The sequence below is a fragment of the Salmo salar genome, chromosome ssa02 (genome assembly GCF_905237065.1).
Source record: "Salmo salar chromosome ssa02, Ssal_v3.1, whole genome shotgun sequence".
Classification (NCBI taxonomy): Eukaryota; Metazoa; Chordata; class Actinopteri; order Salmoniformes; family Salmonidae; genus Salmo; species Salmo salar.
The window spans coordinates 74,977,221-74,993,244 of NC_059443.1; positions in this window are offsets into that span (position 1 = coordinate 74,977,221).

A 16,024-nucleotide genomic window follows, 5' to 3' on the forward strand; every position below is an offset into this window, starting at 1 on the left:
GAGATATGAGAGAGACAGAGAGAGAGGGAGATATGAGAGAGACAGAGAGGGAGATATGAGAGAGACAGAGAGAGAGAGAGACAGAGAGAGAGAGAGAGACAGAGAGAGAGAGGGAGATACGAGAGAGACAGAGAGAGAGAGAGACAGAGAGAGAGAGGGATATACGAGAGAGGGAGAGAGAGAGCGAGAGGGAGATACGAGAGAGAGAGAGAGAGAGAGAGATACGAGAGAGAGAGAGAGGGAGATACGAGAGAGAGAGAGAGAGAGAGAAGGAGATAGACAGAGCGAGAGAGAGAGAGAGAGAGAGAAGGAGATAGACAGAGAGAGAGAGAGAGAAGGAGCGAGATAGGAGATAGGAGAGAGGGAGAGAGAGAGAGAGAGAGGGAGAGAGAGAGAGACACGGAGAGAGAGAGAGACAGAGAGAGACAGAGAGAGAGAGGGATAGAGAGAGAGAGGGAGGGAGGGAGGGAGGGAGGGAGGGAGGGAGGGAGGGAGTGTCTTTATTCTTCTTTGAGTGTAATGTCTACTGTAAATTGTTCTTTTTTATTTAACTTTTGTTCATTATCTACTTCACTTGCTTTGGCAACATAAACATATGTTTCCCATGCCAATAAAGCCCCTTGAATTGAATTTAGAGAGGGGGGGGAGAGACAGAGAGAGAGAGAGAAAGAGAGAGACAGAGAGAGAGCTGAGTAATGGTTCATCTAAACAACTGCTGTTCTGGAGTCTTTTCCAGTAGGTAATCCAATCTAAGTCTCTCTCTCTCTCTCCCTCCCTCCCTCTGAATTTTACTTCGATACCTGATACCAAAAAGATACCACGGCAACAAAAAAAATAAGGCATATCAGCCAAAGTCACAGAATGGCACTTGATCCAGACAGACAAGCTCACCTTCGCATCTGTTCATTCGTTGGGCATCATTACAGAAGAATATTTTTTTACATCGACATTTTTCAGAGTATTTTAACCAATTATAAAATCAATTTGACTTTGTTTTTACCAATATAACTACATAACAACATAATAGTAGTCATTTATTTGAACGTTACATTTCTATTGATGAACTGGGTAAATCAAGATGTAGCCTTGGCCTGTTCACAGTACAGGTGAATGAATATCATTCAATTGGAGTGTGTGTGACATTGAGTCATTGAGCTTGTTTTGACTGATTTTCCTGAAAAACAATCTGTTTCCATGTGGCACTTATTTCAACAACATTTGCACAGAAGTAGCTGCTTTTATAAATGTGTGTGCTATCTCTTTAATCAGTGATGACATCATTCATGAGGCAAGAGATGCGAGGCCTGTCTGAGTATGATCTGAGGGAGATAGATTAGTTGTGAATGAAGTGTCTGGTGAAAATGGTTTATGGTTTCACAAACAAAGTACTAGGGTAGTGAATTGATGTTGGCAGCATAATGTTGTTCTTTTGTCCTGCCGACATAGTGGAGAGCACACTAAAACATGTGCACAGACAGGGGTCACCCACCACAAGACTCTTCACTTGGTCCAGAGGATTCTCCTAATCACAATGATGTGATTCGATTGTTAACGTTATAGGCTCAAAGCAGACTCAAACGTTTTCAGTCAGATATTCACAGAGTTGAAATATCTAGCCAATACATTTTGAATTGAATAACGTTGCTAGTGAACAGAGCTGTAATGATTTGACACTTGGGGATTTTACACATTCTGGGTGATGCGATGCAACGTCGTCAACCCACTGTCTTCTTCTCTGCTGAGCTCTCATTGGCTATAGCTGATCACCGTTCTCAAAACTTGTCGTTGCACATCTCACACTACAAGAACACTACAGATCTAATGCTGATAAAATCCGATATGTTTGAAAAGATCGACACGTCTGGGAAGGCTCAAAGATGGGATCAGGAGACCTCAGATCTCTGCGTCTCTGACCCGTTCACACAAGTAAGCAACGACATGGGGATTTAGTCTCCGATCTCTAAAAAAACGGAAGCTAAATCGGGGCCAAAATCGTATAGTGCACGGCCAGCTGAAGAACAGACACTGTGTGATGACAGATCTCTGTGATTTTCTCCAGGTGGATTTGATCATCTGACTCAACAAAAGTATAGAACCAGTACTAAAGGGTTCAAAGACTATTTGAAATCATTTGAAATGATTTAGGTTGGTTTGATTGAGTTTGCCTGGCGCAATGGACCAATAGAATAGTCAGAATGAGAGAAAGCCCAGCTCATCCAGCACTTCAGGCAAGCTAAAGCAAACGCTTAAAGTTTCTGAAAGAGTTCCTGATGAAAGTAGATACAGGTGATCTACACTATGATGTCAGAGTAGACAGAGTACACACACACACACACACACACACACACACACACACACACACACACACACACACACACACACACACACACACACACACACAGACAACAGAATATTCCAGGTGGCTCCAGGACGCATTCTGATGACATCATATCCTCAAGAGGTCTGTACGTCATCACACTTTGTTTAGAGATGAAACACACACAGTAATGAGTAATGAGAGGTGACTGGCCGTTAAGTATTGAGGTCCAATCAAATCTAATCAAATTGTATTGGTCACATACACCTGGTTAGCAGATGTTAATGCGAGTGTAGCAAAATGCTTGTGCTTCTAGATCCGACCGTGCAGTAATATCTAAAAAGTAATCCAACAATTTCACATCAACTCCCTTATACGCAAAAGTGTAAAGAATGAATAAGAATATGTACATTTACATTTACATTTACGTCATTTAGCAGACGCTCTTATCCAGAGCGACTTACAAATTGGTGCATTCACCATATGATATCCAGTGGAACAACCACTTTACAATAGTACATCTATATCTTTTTTGGGGGGGAGGGTAGGGGGGAGGGTTAGAAGGATTACTTAATCCTATTCCAGGTATTCCTTAAAGAGGTGGGGTTTCAGGTGTCTCCGGAAGGTGGTGATTGACTCCGCTGTCCTGGTGTCGTGAGGGAGCTTGTTCCACCATTGGGGTGCCAGAGCAGCGAACAGTTTTGACTGGGCTGAGCGGGAACTGTGCTTCCACAGAGGTAGGGAGGGCCAGCAGGCCAGAGGTGGATGAACGCAGTGCCCTTCTTTGGGTGTAGGGACTGATCAGAGCCTGAAGGTACGGAGGTGCCGTTCCACTCACAGCTCCGTAGGCAAGCACCATGGTCTTGTAGCAGATGCGAGCTTCAACTGGAAGCCAGTGGAGTGTGTTGAGGAGTGCGGTGACGTGAGAGAACTTGGGAAGGTTGAACACCAGACGGGCTGCGGCGTTCTGGATGAGTTGTAGGGGTTTAATGGCACAGGCGGGGAGCCCCGCCAACAGCGAGTTGCAGTAATCCAGACGGAGATGACAAGTGCCTGGATTAGGACCTGCGCCGCTTCCTGTGTGAGGCAGGGTCGTACTCTGCGAATGTTGTAGAGCATGTACCTACAGGATCGGGTCACCGCCTTGATGTTAGCAGAGAACGACAGGGTGTTGTCCAGGGTCACGCCAAGGCTCTTAGCACTCTGGGAGGAGGACACAATGGAGTTGTCAACCGTGATAGCGAGATCATGGAACGGGCAGTCCTTCCCCGGGAGGAAGAGCAGCTCCGTCTTGCCGAGGTTCAGCTTGAGGTGGTGATCCGTCATACACACTGATATGTCTGCCTGACATGTCCATATAAATATATGCATGAGCGATGGCCAAACGGCATAGGCAAGATGCAGTAGATGGTATAGAGTACAGTATGTACATATGAGATGCGTAATGTAGGGTATGTAAACATTATATAAAGTGGCATTGTTTGAAGTGGCTAGTGATACATTTAATTCAACCCATTTTGAATTATTAAAGTGGCTAGAGATTGAGTCAGTTTGTTGGCAGGAGCCAGTCAATGTTAGTGATGGCTGTTTAACAGTCTGATGGCCTTCAGACAGATGCTGTTTTTCAGTCTCTCGGTCCCAGCTTTGATGCACCTGTACTGACCTCGCCTTCTGGATGATAGCGGGGTGAACAGGGAGTGGCTCGGTGGTTGTTGTCCTTGATGATCTTTTTGGCCTTCCTGTGACATCGGGTGGTGTAGGTGTCCTGGAGGGCAGTGTCATGACATTGGCCTCTTTGAGTACAGGGAGGACAGTTGACCCCCTCCCCCCTTGCACCATCCCCCAACCTACCTCCCCCCACCCAGGCCCTGTGTGAAAGGGTTGTAAAACTCTAAGAGGAGAATCTCTTGCCACATGTCCCATAGAGAGACACAGGAAATTCTTCCAACTCACAGAATTGGGGAACCGAATGACATTTAGGTTCTGGAGAAGGTATGAAAGATTGAATGAAGAATCCAACTACGAACTGGTCCGCTTGGTACAATTTTGTGATACAAAAAAGAGACAATATAGCCATATTACCATAAAACTGTTTATATAATAGCCTCAGCCTTGAGACTTGCATCCACATGGTTGTATAGAATGTATTAATAAGGAGAAAGCTTTTGTAATACATTGAGATGCTATGTACTGATGTTAATGTGATAGAATTGTATTTCTGTACCAAGCTTAACTCAGTCATCGGCACGCCCCCAGGGACACCGACAGGACCAGGTGTCATGTGACATGTTCACTATAAAACTATACTCTGATTTACTTTCTTCAGACCCGGCCTCCACTCCATTGCGAGTTGGCCAATAGGTTTGACCATCCAAGTACTCTACTGAAAGTGAACTATACCACGTGGTTAACTTTTAGACTATTGATACCGACAGAATAAGAACAAGTCTTTGATATTAATTAATAGTCTGCAGCTAGAATTTATATCATTGAACGCGAAGACCAACGAAAAATCCATTCTATGACGACATTAATGAATGTCGCTTTGAAAGATCCATTCTAACCGAGAGAGAGAGAGAGAGAGAGAGAGAGAGACAGAACGACTCTTCAACAAGGATCCCGACGACACACTGAGCGTAAATATATATTGATTGCAATTGTTCCCAAATGAGTGAGCGTTCATGTGCAATTGATTAGCATGTCAATTGTTAATATTAATGAACTCTGTGTACCTCCTCAGCTGAACATTTTTTGACCCATTGTTCTACAAGACACCAGCCACGCCTGTTTAGACCACTAGGGCACATTACTCTACCAATTCTTTGTGATGATAATTACTGTTTGTATACTTTATGTGAATTACTTAGTTTAGTAAATAAATGATTTTAAGACAATTGATGTATGGATGACTCTTAGTAAAGACTGGGTTCGTGCAGATACAACAATTTACGACGTTTGGAATGAGACTGGACGCGAGGTAAAATACACCATTTAAACCAGAAGATAATCGGCCTATACTATAATAGAATATAATATATAATGTTATAATATAGGAAAGTTATATTAGGAAAATTATAACTTTGTAATCTGAATATTTTCCTTGGTGCCCCGATCTCCTAGTTAATTACAATTAAACGATGAATCAGTTTGATCGCGTGATAATAATTACAGGGAGTTAATTGATAAACATGTCTTCAGTTTAATGGTACCCCAAAGACACGACAGGTAGTTTGCCTCCGGTGATGCGTTGTGCAGACCTCACTACCCTCTGGAGAGCCCTGCGGTTGTGGGCAGAGCAGTTGCCGTAACAGGTGGTGATACATCCCGACAGGATGCTCTCGATTGTGAATCTGTAAAAGTTTGTGAGTGTTTTTGGTGAAAAGCCAAATTTCTTCAGCCTCCTGAGGTTGAAGAGGCACTGTTGTGCCTTCTTCACCACGCTGTCTGTGTGGGTGGACCATTTCAGTTTGTCCGTGATGTGTACGCCGAGGAACTTAAAACTTTTCACCTTCTCCATTACTGTCCCGTCGAAATGGATAGGGGGGTGCTTCCTCTGCTGTTTCCTGAACTCCACGATCATCTCCTTTGTTTTGTTGATGTTGAGTGTGAGGTTATTTTCCTGACACCACACTCCGAGGGCCCTCACCTCCTCCCTGTAGGCTGTCTCGTCATTGTTGGTAATCAAGCCTACCACTGTAGTGTCGTCTGCAAACTTGATGATTGAGTTGGAGGCGTGCATGACCATGAAGTCATGGGTGAACAGGGAGTACAGGAGAGGGCTGAGAACGCACCCTTGTGGGGCCCCAGTATTGAGGATCAGTGGGGTGGAGATGTTGTTTACTACCCTCACCACCTGGGGGCGGCCCGTCAGAAGTCCAGGACCCAGTTGCACAGGGCGGGGTGGAGACCCAGGGTCTCGAGCTTAATGACGAGTTTGGAGGGTACTATTGTGTTAAATGCTGAGCTGTAATCAATGAACAGCATTCTTTCATAGGTATTCCTCTTGTCCAGATTGGTTAGGGCAGTGTGCAGTGTGATTGCGATTGCGTCTTCTGTGGACCTATTGGGGCGGTAAGCAAATTGGATTGGGTCTAGGGTGTCAGGTAGGGTGGAGGTGATATGATCCTTGACTAGTCTCTCAAAGCACTTCATGATGACGGAACTGAGTGCTACGGGGCGATAGTCGTTTAGCTCAGTTACCTTAGATTTCTTGGGAATAGGAACAATGGTGGCCCTCTTGAAGCATGTGGGAACAGCAGACTGGGACAGGGATTGATTGAAAATGTCCGTAAACACACCAGACAGCTGGTCTGCGCATCCTCTGAGGATGCGGCTTGGGATGCCGTCTGGGCCGGCAGCCTTGCGAGGGTTAACACGTTTAAATGTTTTACTCACGTTGGCTGCGGTGAAGGAGAGCCTGCAGGTTTTGGTAGCGGGCTGTGTCAGTGGCACTGTATTGTCCTCAAAGCGAGCAAAGAAGTTGTTTAGTTTGTTTGGGAGCAAGACATCCTGGTCCGCGACGGGGCTGGTTTTCTTTTTGTAATCCGTGATTGACTGTAGACCCTGCCACATATGTCTCGTGTCTGAGCCTTTGAATTCCGACTCTACTTTGTTTCTATACTGACACTTAGCTTGTTTGATTTCCTTGCAGAGGGAATAGCTACACTGTTTGTATTCGGTCATTTTTCCGGTTGCCTTGCCATAATTGGCAGCAGTGGTTCGCACTTTTAGTTTTGCGTGAATGCTGCCATCAATCCTCGATTTCTGGTTGGGGAAGGTTTTAATAGTTACCGTGGGTACAACATCACTGATGCACTTGCTAATAAACTCGCTCACCGTATCAGCGTATACATCAATGTTGTTGTCTGAGGCTCTCCGGAACATATCCCAGTCCACATGATTGATGCAATCTTGAAGCGTGGAATCAGATTGGTCGGACCAGCATTGAACAGACCTGAGCACGGGCGTTTCCTGTTTTAGTTTCTGTCTATAGGCTGGGAGCAAAAAAATTGAGTCGTGGTCGGATTTGCCGAAAGGAGGGCGAGGGAGGGCTCTGTATGCATCGCGGAAGTTATAGTAGCAATGATCCTGAATTTTGCCAGCCCGGGTAGCACATTCGATATGCTGTTAAAATTTAGGGAGCCTTGTTTTCAGATTAGCCTTGTTAAAATCCCAAGCTATAGTAAATGCAGCCTCAGGATATGTGGTTTCCAGTTTACATCTATGCTGCTCAGTAAACAAGGAGTCCAATGAAGCTCTTTCAGGGCCGTCGAAGTGTCTGCTTGGGGGGGAATATACACGGCTGTGAATATAATCCAAGAGAATTCTCTTAGAAGTAGTGAGAGGAAACACACACACACGCACACACACACATCACAACTACACCAGCAGCATGCCACCCTGCATCCAACTACTTGCTTTCCTCTGAAGCTAAGCAGGGTTGGTCATGGATGGGAGACCAGATGCTGCTGGAAATGGTGTTGGAGGGCCAGTAGGAGGCACTCTTTCTTCTGGTCTAAAAAAAATATCCCAATGCCCCAGGGCAGTGATTGGGGACATTGTCCTGTGTAGGGTGCTGTCTTTCAGATGGGATGTTAAACAGGTGTCCTGACTCTCTGTAGTCACTAAAGATCCCATGTCACTTATTGTAAGAGTAGGGGTGGTAACCCTGGTGTCCTGGCTAAATTCCCAATCATCCCCAGTTTGTCTCATTCATCCCCTGTAACTATTCCCCAGGTAGTTGTTGTGAATGTGTTGTCAGTCAACTTCCTGGTTAAATGAATAAATACACACATGAGAGGTGACTGGCCATTAAGTAGTGAGGTTAGCATAGTGATTGTTCTCTGTCTCTCATAGCAATTGTTCCTGTTCTTATTAAGGTGGAGAGAGAGAACTGCTATTTATGGCCTTCTCCATAACAACCCTCATCTACCTCACACACACACCCTTATTCAGCTCACTGACTTATTATGACAGGTAGAGGAGCAAGAGGAAAGACCCACATGGAACTACCTGAGACGTGGGCCACAAAATACATTCTCTCAGTTCAATTCTATGGGCTTTATTGGCATGGGAAACATATGTTTACATCGCTCTCTCTCCCTCTTTCTCTCGCTCCCTCTCTCACTCTCTTTCAATTTCAATACAATTCAAGGGGCTTTACTTGCATGGGACCATGTGTTTACGTTGCCAAAGCAAGTAAACATCTCTCTCTCTCCAACTCTCTTTCCCATCTCTCACTCTGCATCTCTCATTGTCTCAAACAAGCACACAAACACTTACTCATGTATACACACAGAAACACACACACAGAAATACACACACAGAAACACACACACAGAAACATACACACAGAAATACACACACAGAAACACACACATAGAAACACACACAGAAACACACACACAGAAACACACAGAAACATACACACAGAAATACACACACAGAAACACACACAGAAACACACACATAAACTCTCACATCAAGCTACTGCGGCAAACGGAAGAGAGAACGTCTGAGCTAAGCTGCTCAGTAAACAAGGAGCTAACTAACTGCAGACACATCTTGACAACTTACCGTGTGTGTGTGTGTGTGTGTGTGTGTGTGTGTGTGTGTGTGTGGATGTGTGTGTGTGTGTTGTTTGATGTGTGTGTGTGTGTGTGTTGTTTGGATGTGTGTGTGTGTGTTGTTTGGATGTGTGTGTGTGTGTGTGTGTGTGTGTGTGTGTGTGTGTGTGTGTGTGTGTGTGTGTGTGTGTGTGTGTGTGTGTGTGTGTGTGTGTGTGTGTGTGTGTGTGTGTTCAAGATTATTAATTGTCATGGAAGAGAGTCACGTCGTACTATTCCACGTACCCTGCTATGTTTAGTAGCCAAACAACACACACACACACACATCCAAACACACACACACACACACACACACATCACACACACACACACACACACACACACACACACACACACACACACATCCAAACCACACATACACATCCAAACCCCACACACACACACATCCAAACCACACACACACACACACACACACACACACACACACACACACACACACACACACACACACACACACACACACACACACACACACACACACACATCCACACCCCACACACACACACACACACACACACACACACATCCAAACACACACACACACACACACATCCAAACACACACACACACACACACACACACACACACACACACACATCCAAACCCACACACACACACATCCAACACACACACACACACACATCCAAACACACACACACACACACATCCACAACACACACACACACACACACACACACACACACACACACACACACACACACACACATCCAAACCACACACACACACATCCAAACACACACACACATCCAAACCCCACACACACACATCCAAACCACACACACACACACACACATCCAAACCACACACACACACATCCAAACACTAATACACATCCAAACACACACACATTCAAACACACACATATAACACACACATAACACACACATATACAGTATACACACCCGGATATACACACATCCAAACCACACACACACACATCCAAACACTAATACACATCCAAACACACACACACACACACACACACACACACACACACACACTCTGACCACTGGTAAACCAGCTGGGCCAGAACCATAAAAGGATTGAAAGAGTTTCTGAAGAAATCCTTCTAGTTCATGTCTAAACAGGTCAAAGTACACTACCCAGACTGCAAGGATACAGTTCAGTCTCAACATACTGTAGGACACACACACTCACATCTTACTCATTTCTGAGAAACAGAATGGGTAAGTGCATTTCCTGCAGTGGTAGTGCATGTGTGTGCGTGAGGTGCCTCTAATTGAAGTCACATGGGACAGAGTATAAGCCTGAAACAAGGTAAACTACATTTGTTATGAAGTGAATTACCTTATTTAAACTGCCTATACTTAGTAACCACATCTCTTCGTGTTGGATTGTCCTATAGGAGGATCCAACAGGAACCAGCAGTAGATCCCCAGGTTCTAGTAGTATAAACTTTACAGTGTGATGAGCAGAGGGCTCCTCTCCTGTTGAGAATGATCGGTCAACTTTAAGTCTGGGAAGTCCTACAGTAGTCTGGGTAGTCCTACAGTAGTCTGGGCAGTCCTACAGTAGTCTGGGTAGTCCTACAGTAGTCTGGGTAGTCCTACAGTAGTCTGGGAAGTCCTACAGTAGTCTGGGTAGTCCTACAGTAGTCTGGGTAGTCCTACAGTAGTCTGGGTAGTCCTACAGTAGTATGGGTAGTCCTACTGTAGTCTGGGTAGTCCTACAGTAGTCTGGGTAGTCCTACAGTAGTTTGGGTAGGCCTATAACAGTCTGGTTAAGCCTATAACAGTCTGGGTAGGCCTATAACAGTCTGGGTAGTCCTATAACAGTGTGGGTAGTCCTATAACAGTCTGGGTAGTCCTATAACAGTCTGGGTAGTCCTATAACAGTCTGGGTAGTCCTATAACAGTCTGGATAGTCCTATAACAGTCTGGGTAGTCCTACAACAGTCTGGGTAGTCCTATAACAGTCTGGGTAGTCCTATAACAGTCTGGGTAGTCCTATATGTTGAGACTGATCTGTCATCTTTAAGTCTAAGTAGGTCTACAGTAGTCTGGGTAGTCCTACAGTAGTCTGGGTAGGTCTACAGTAGTCTGGGAAGGTCTACAGTATGTAGAGACTGATCTGTCTCCTTTAGGTCTGGGTAGACCTACAGTAGTCTGGATAGATCTACAGTAGTCTGGGTGAGTCTACAGTAGGCTGGGTAAGTCTACCATAGTCTGGGTAGGTCTTCCATAGTCTATATGTTGTGTAAGAGTATCTTTCCATGTGAAAACTGTAGTATCTACTAGCTGGACTACAACCACAGTGCTGTTGATCTTGGAGTGAGTCTGCTGTTTAGCATGCACACACATTCACACACACACACACACACGTGCACGCACACACACAGACACACGCACACACGGGTACACACACACACACGGGTACACACACACGTTCACACACACTCTGGAGTTCAAGTGGGGCTTTTGGGAAAGGGGCCCTCTTGAGTTTTCCACAGACTGAAGGTATTTCTGGGTAGTCTTTAATCTGAGGACTACTGGGTTGATGGATGAACTGTGGTGTTCTATTATTTCTTTACCTCCTTCCTTCCATCTCTCTCTCTTTCTCCTTTCACTCTGTCTCTCTCTCTCTCTTCTCTTCTCTTCTCTTCTCTCTCTCGACTCTCCCTCTCTCTCTCCTTCCATCTCGCTCTCTCTCCATATATTTCTCTCTTCTTGATTTTATATTTCATATTTTTTACCAAGCGTGAAACACTATCTACTTCAATTTACTATGGTGGTTCAATGTGACTCAACACACCAGCTAAACACAGACACACGCACTTGCACACACACACGCACACACACCTCTTTTAGTGTGGTTTGTGGTTGTAGTTGCTGAGAGGTCACATTTCTCTCCTAGCAGCCTGAACTCTTTACAACATTATACCAGAGCAGCAGCAGAGAAATGCTGTAGACCAGGAGGAGTGGGTGTGTGAGAGATTGACAGTTGGATGAAATACCACAGTGTCCAATCACAGTAGCACGATTTATGACCTGTTGCTACAAGAAAGGGAAACCAGTGAAACAAACACCAGTGTACAAAAACCATTGTAAATACAACCCATATTTATGCTTGTTTTTTTGCATATCGTTAAAACACTGTATATATATATATATATACATAATATGACATTTGAAATGTCTCTATTCTTTTGGAACTTTTGTGAGTGTAATGTTTGCTGTTCAATTTTATTGTTATTTCACTTTTGTTTATTATCTACTTCACTTGCTTTGGAATGTAAACATATGTTTCCCATGCCAATAAAGCCCTTGAGAGAGAGAGAGAGAGAGAGAGAGAGAGACTTATATAAGTATTTGGGGTTTATATTTGTCCTTTTGTTGTTTGTTCTGATCATTAACCCACTTGGTGTCACAGGTCTAAATCAGACTCTGATTAGAGGCAAAGACTGACAAAAGCAGTGGAACTGTCTTCATGGTCCAGGTTTGACAAGAGAGGAGATATTATTGGAACGCACCCTCTGCTTGTCCCTCAGTGCTGGGACCTTTGACTCCACAGCCTAGGGAATACTACTTCCTGTTTTAGTGATGAGCTGTCCTGACTCACAGACGGCATGGGTCATTGTGTGTGTGTGTGTGTGTAGGGTGGAGAAACAGTTCCAGGCCATCAGACTAGCCAGCCTCCGCCCAGTACCCTGCCCTGAACTTTAGTCACAGTCACTAGCCGGCTACCAGCCAGTACTCTACCCTGCACCTTAGAGACTGCTGCCCTGTGTACACAGAGTTATTAAACACTGGTCACTTTAATAGTGTTTACATAGTGTTTTACCCACTTCAGATGTATATACTGTGTTCTAGTCAAGGCTCATCCTATATAACTACTGCTGTACACACCTTTTCTATCCATATACTGCCCATACTGACTATACAATATTTATATTCCGGGCTTTATATTGCGCGCTCTGATATTTCTTTATTTTCTGGATTATGTGCTTATAGTTTTTTTTATTGTTAGGTATTACTGCACTGTCAGAGCTAGAAACACAAGCATTTCCCAACCAGTAAACTTTGTTTAAGTAGGTAGCCTAGTGGTTAGAGCATTGGGCCGTAATCGTAAAGGTTGCTAGATCAAATCACCGAGCTGACAAGGTAAAAATCTGTCATTCTGCTACTGAACAAGGCAGTTAACCCACTGTTCAAAGGCTGTCATTGTAAATTAGAATTTGTTCTTAACTGACTTGCCTAGCTAAATAAAGGTTTAAAAAAATTAAGTGATTCCCAATAGACGGTCAAGCTGCAAAGTCAATATTGTCTATATTGTATAAAAACAGAATGTTGATAATAATTTAAGGTTAGGGTTAGGCAGAAGGTTAGGGTTAGGCATGCCTAACCTTAACCATTCAGATTTAATGCCTAACCTTCACCATTCAGATTTAATGCCTAACCTTCACCATTCAGATTTAATGCCTAACCTTAACCATTCAGATTGAATGCCTAACCTTAACCATTCAGATGGAATGTCTAACCTTAACCATTCAGATTGAATGTCTAACCTTTCACTTTTGAGAAACATGGATGAACGTGTAATTTTGCCATCAGACTGTGAGAGATTGTTGGTCAAGCCAACAGAATGGGAACTCCCTCTCCTATCGACCAGTCATTCTGTTCCAGGCTGCAGCAGCTACACTGTTTCCACAACCTAATGCCCTGTAGCTTATCAGAATTCTACAGGTGGAAACCATGGTGACAGACTTTGTCGGGCGCCTCCACCTCTCACTTCCTGCCAGGGGGAAACCCTCACACCCTATTGTTTCCTTCCTGACAGGCTGGGGTCATCGGATCGTTGCCGTGGGAATGTCTCGTGTTGCCAAGTGCTCTACTTTAACTAGGATTATTCCTTTCTACCTTTCTACCTCCTTCCTGGCCATTTATAACACATACACACACACACACACACACACACGCACACACACACACCCTAATGATGACAGTTGTGACTAGTTTTGGAGAGAGAGATGCTGTGTTAACCTTGGTATGTTTCTAATGAAATGTTACAGTAAACAGAGATGTTTCTAATGGAATGCTACAGTAATCAGGGATGTTTCTAATGGAATGTTACAGTAAACAGATGTTTCTAATGGAATGCTACAGTAATCAGAGATGTTTCTAATGGAATGCTACAGTAATCAGGGATGTTTCTAATGGAATGCTACAGTAAACAGGGATGTTTCTAATGGAATGCTACAGTAATCAGGGATGTTTCTAATGGAATGCTACAGTAATCAGAGATGTTTCTAATGGAATGCTACAGTAATCAGGGATGTTTCTAATGGAATGTTACAGTAATCAGGGATGTTTCTAATGGAATGCTACAGTAATCAGAGATGTTTCTAATGGAATGTTACAGTAAACAGGGATGTTTCTAATGGAATGCTACAGTAATCAGAGATGTTTCTAATGGAATGCCAAAGTAATCAGGGATGTATCTAATGGAATGTTACAGTAAACAGATGTTTCTAATGGAATGTTACAGTAAACAGATGTTTCTAATGGAATGTTACAGTAATCAGGGATGTTTCTAATGGAATGCTACAGTAAACAGAGATGTTTCTAATGGAATGCTACAGTAAACAGAGATGTTTCTAATGGAATGTTACAGTAAACAGAGATGTTTCTAATGGAATGCTACAGTAAACAGATGTTTCTAATGGAATGGTACAGTAAACAGATATGTTTCTAATAGAATGGTACAGTAAGCAGAGATGTTTCTAATGGAATGGTACAGTAAACAGGGATGTTTCTAATGAAATGTTACAGTAAACAGTTGTTTCTAATGGAATTCTTCAGTAAACAGGGATGTTTCTAATGGAATGCTTATAGTTAACAGATGTTTCTAATGGAATGCTACAGTAAACAGATGTTTCTAATGGAATGCTACAGTAAACAGAAATGTTTCTAATGGAATGTTACAGTAATCAGGGATGTTTCTAATGGAATGCTACAGTGATCAGGGATGATCTAATGGAATGTTTCACTAAACAGATGTTTCTAATGGAATGTTACAGTAAACAGATGTTTCTAATGGAATGGTACAGTAAACAGGGATGTTTCTAATGGAATGCTACAGTTAACAGATGTTTCTAATGGAATGCTACAGTAAACATATGTTTCTAATGGAATGTTACAGTAAACAGAGATGTTTCTAATGGAATGCTACAGTAAACAGGGATGTTTCTAATGGAATGCTACAGTAATCAGGGATGTTTCTAATGGAATGTTACAGTAAACAGATGTTTCTAATGGAATGCTACAGTAAACAGGGATGTTTCTAATGGAATGCTACAGTAAACAGAGATGTTTCTAATGGAATGCTACAGTAAACAGGGATGTTTCTAATGGAATGCTACAGTAATCAGGGATGTTTCTAATGGAATGCTACAGTAAACAGAGATGCTTCTAATGGAATGTTACAGTAAACAGAGATGTGTCTAATGGAATGCTACAGTAAAAAGAGATGCTTCTAATGGAATGTTACAGTAAACAGGGATGTTTCTAATGGAATGGTACAGTAAACAGGGATGTTTCTAATGGAATGCTACAGTAAACAGAGATGTTTCTAATGGAATGCTACAGTAAACAGAGATGTCTCTAATGGAATGTTACAGTAAACAGTGATGTTTCTAATGGAATGGTACAGTAAACAGGGATGTTTCTATGGAATGCTACAGTAAACAGATGTGTCTAATGGAATGCTGCAGTAAACATATGTTTCTAATGGAATGCTACAGTGATCAGGGATGATCTAATGGAATGTTTCACTAAACAGATGTTTCTAATGGAATGTTACAGTAAACAGATGTTTCTAATGGAATGGTACAGTAAACAGGGATGTTTCTAATGGAATGCTACAGTTAACAGATGTTTCTAATGGAATGCTACAGTAAACAGATGTTTCTAATGGAATGCTACAGTAAACAGGGATGTTTCTAATGGAATGCTACAGTAATCAGGGATGTTTCTAATGGAATGTTACAGTAAACAGATGTTTCTAATGGAATGCTACAGTAAACAGGGACGTTTCTAATGGA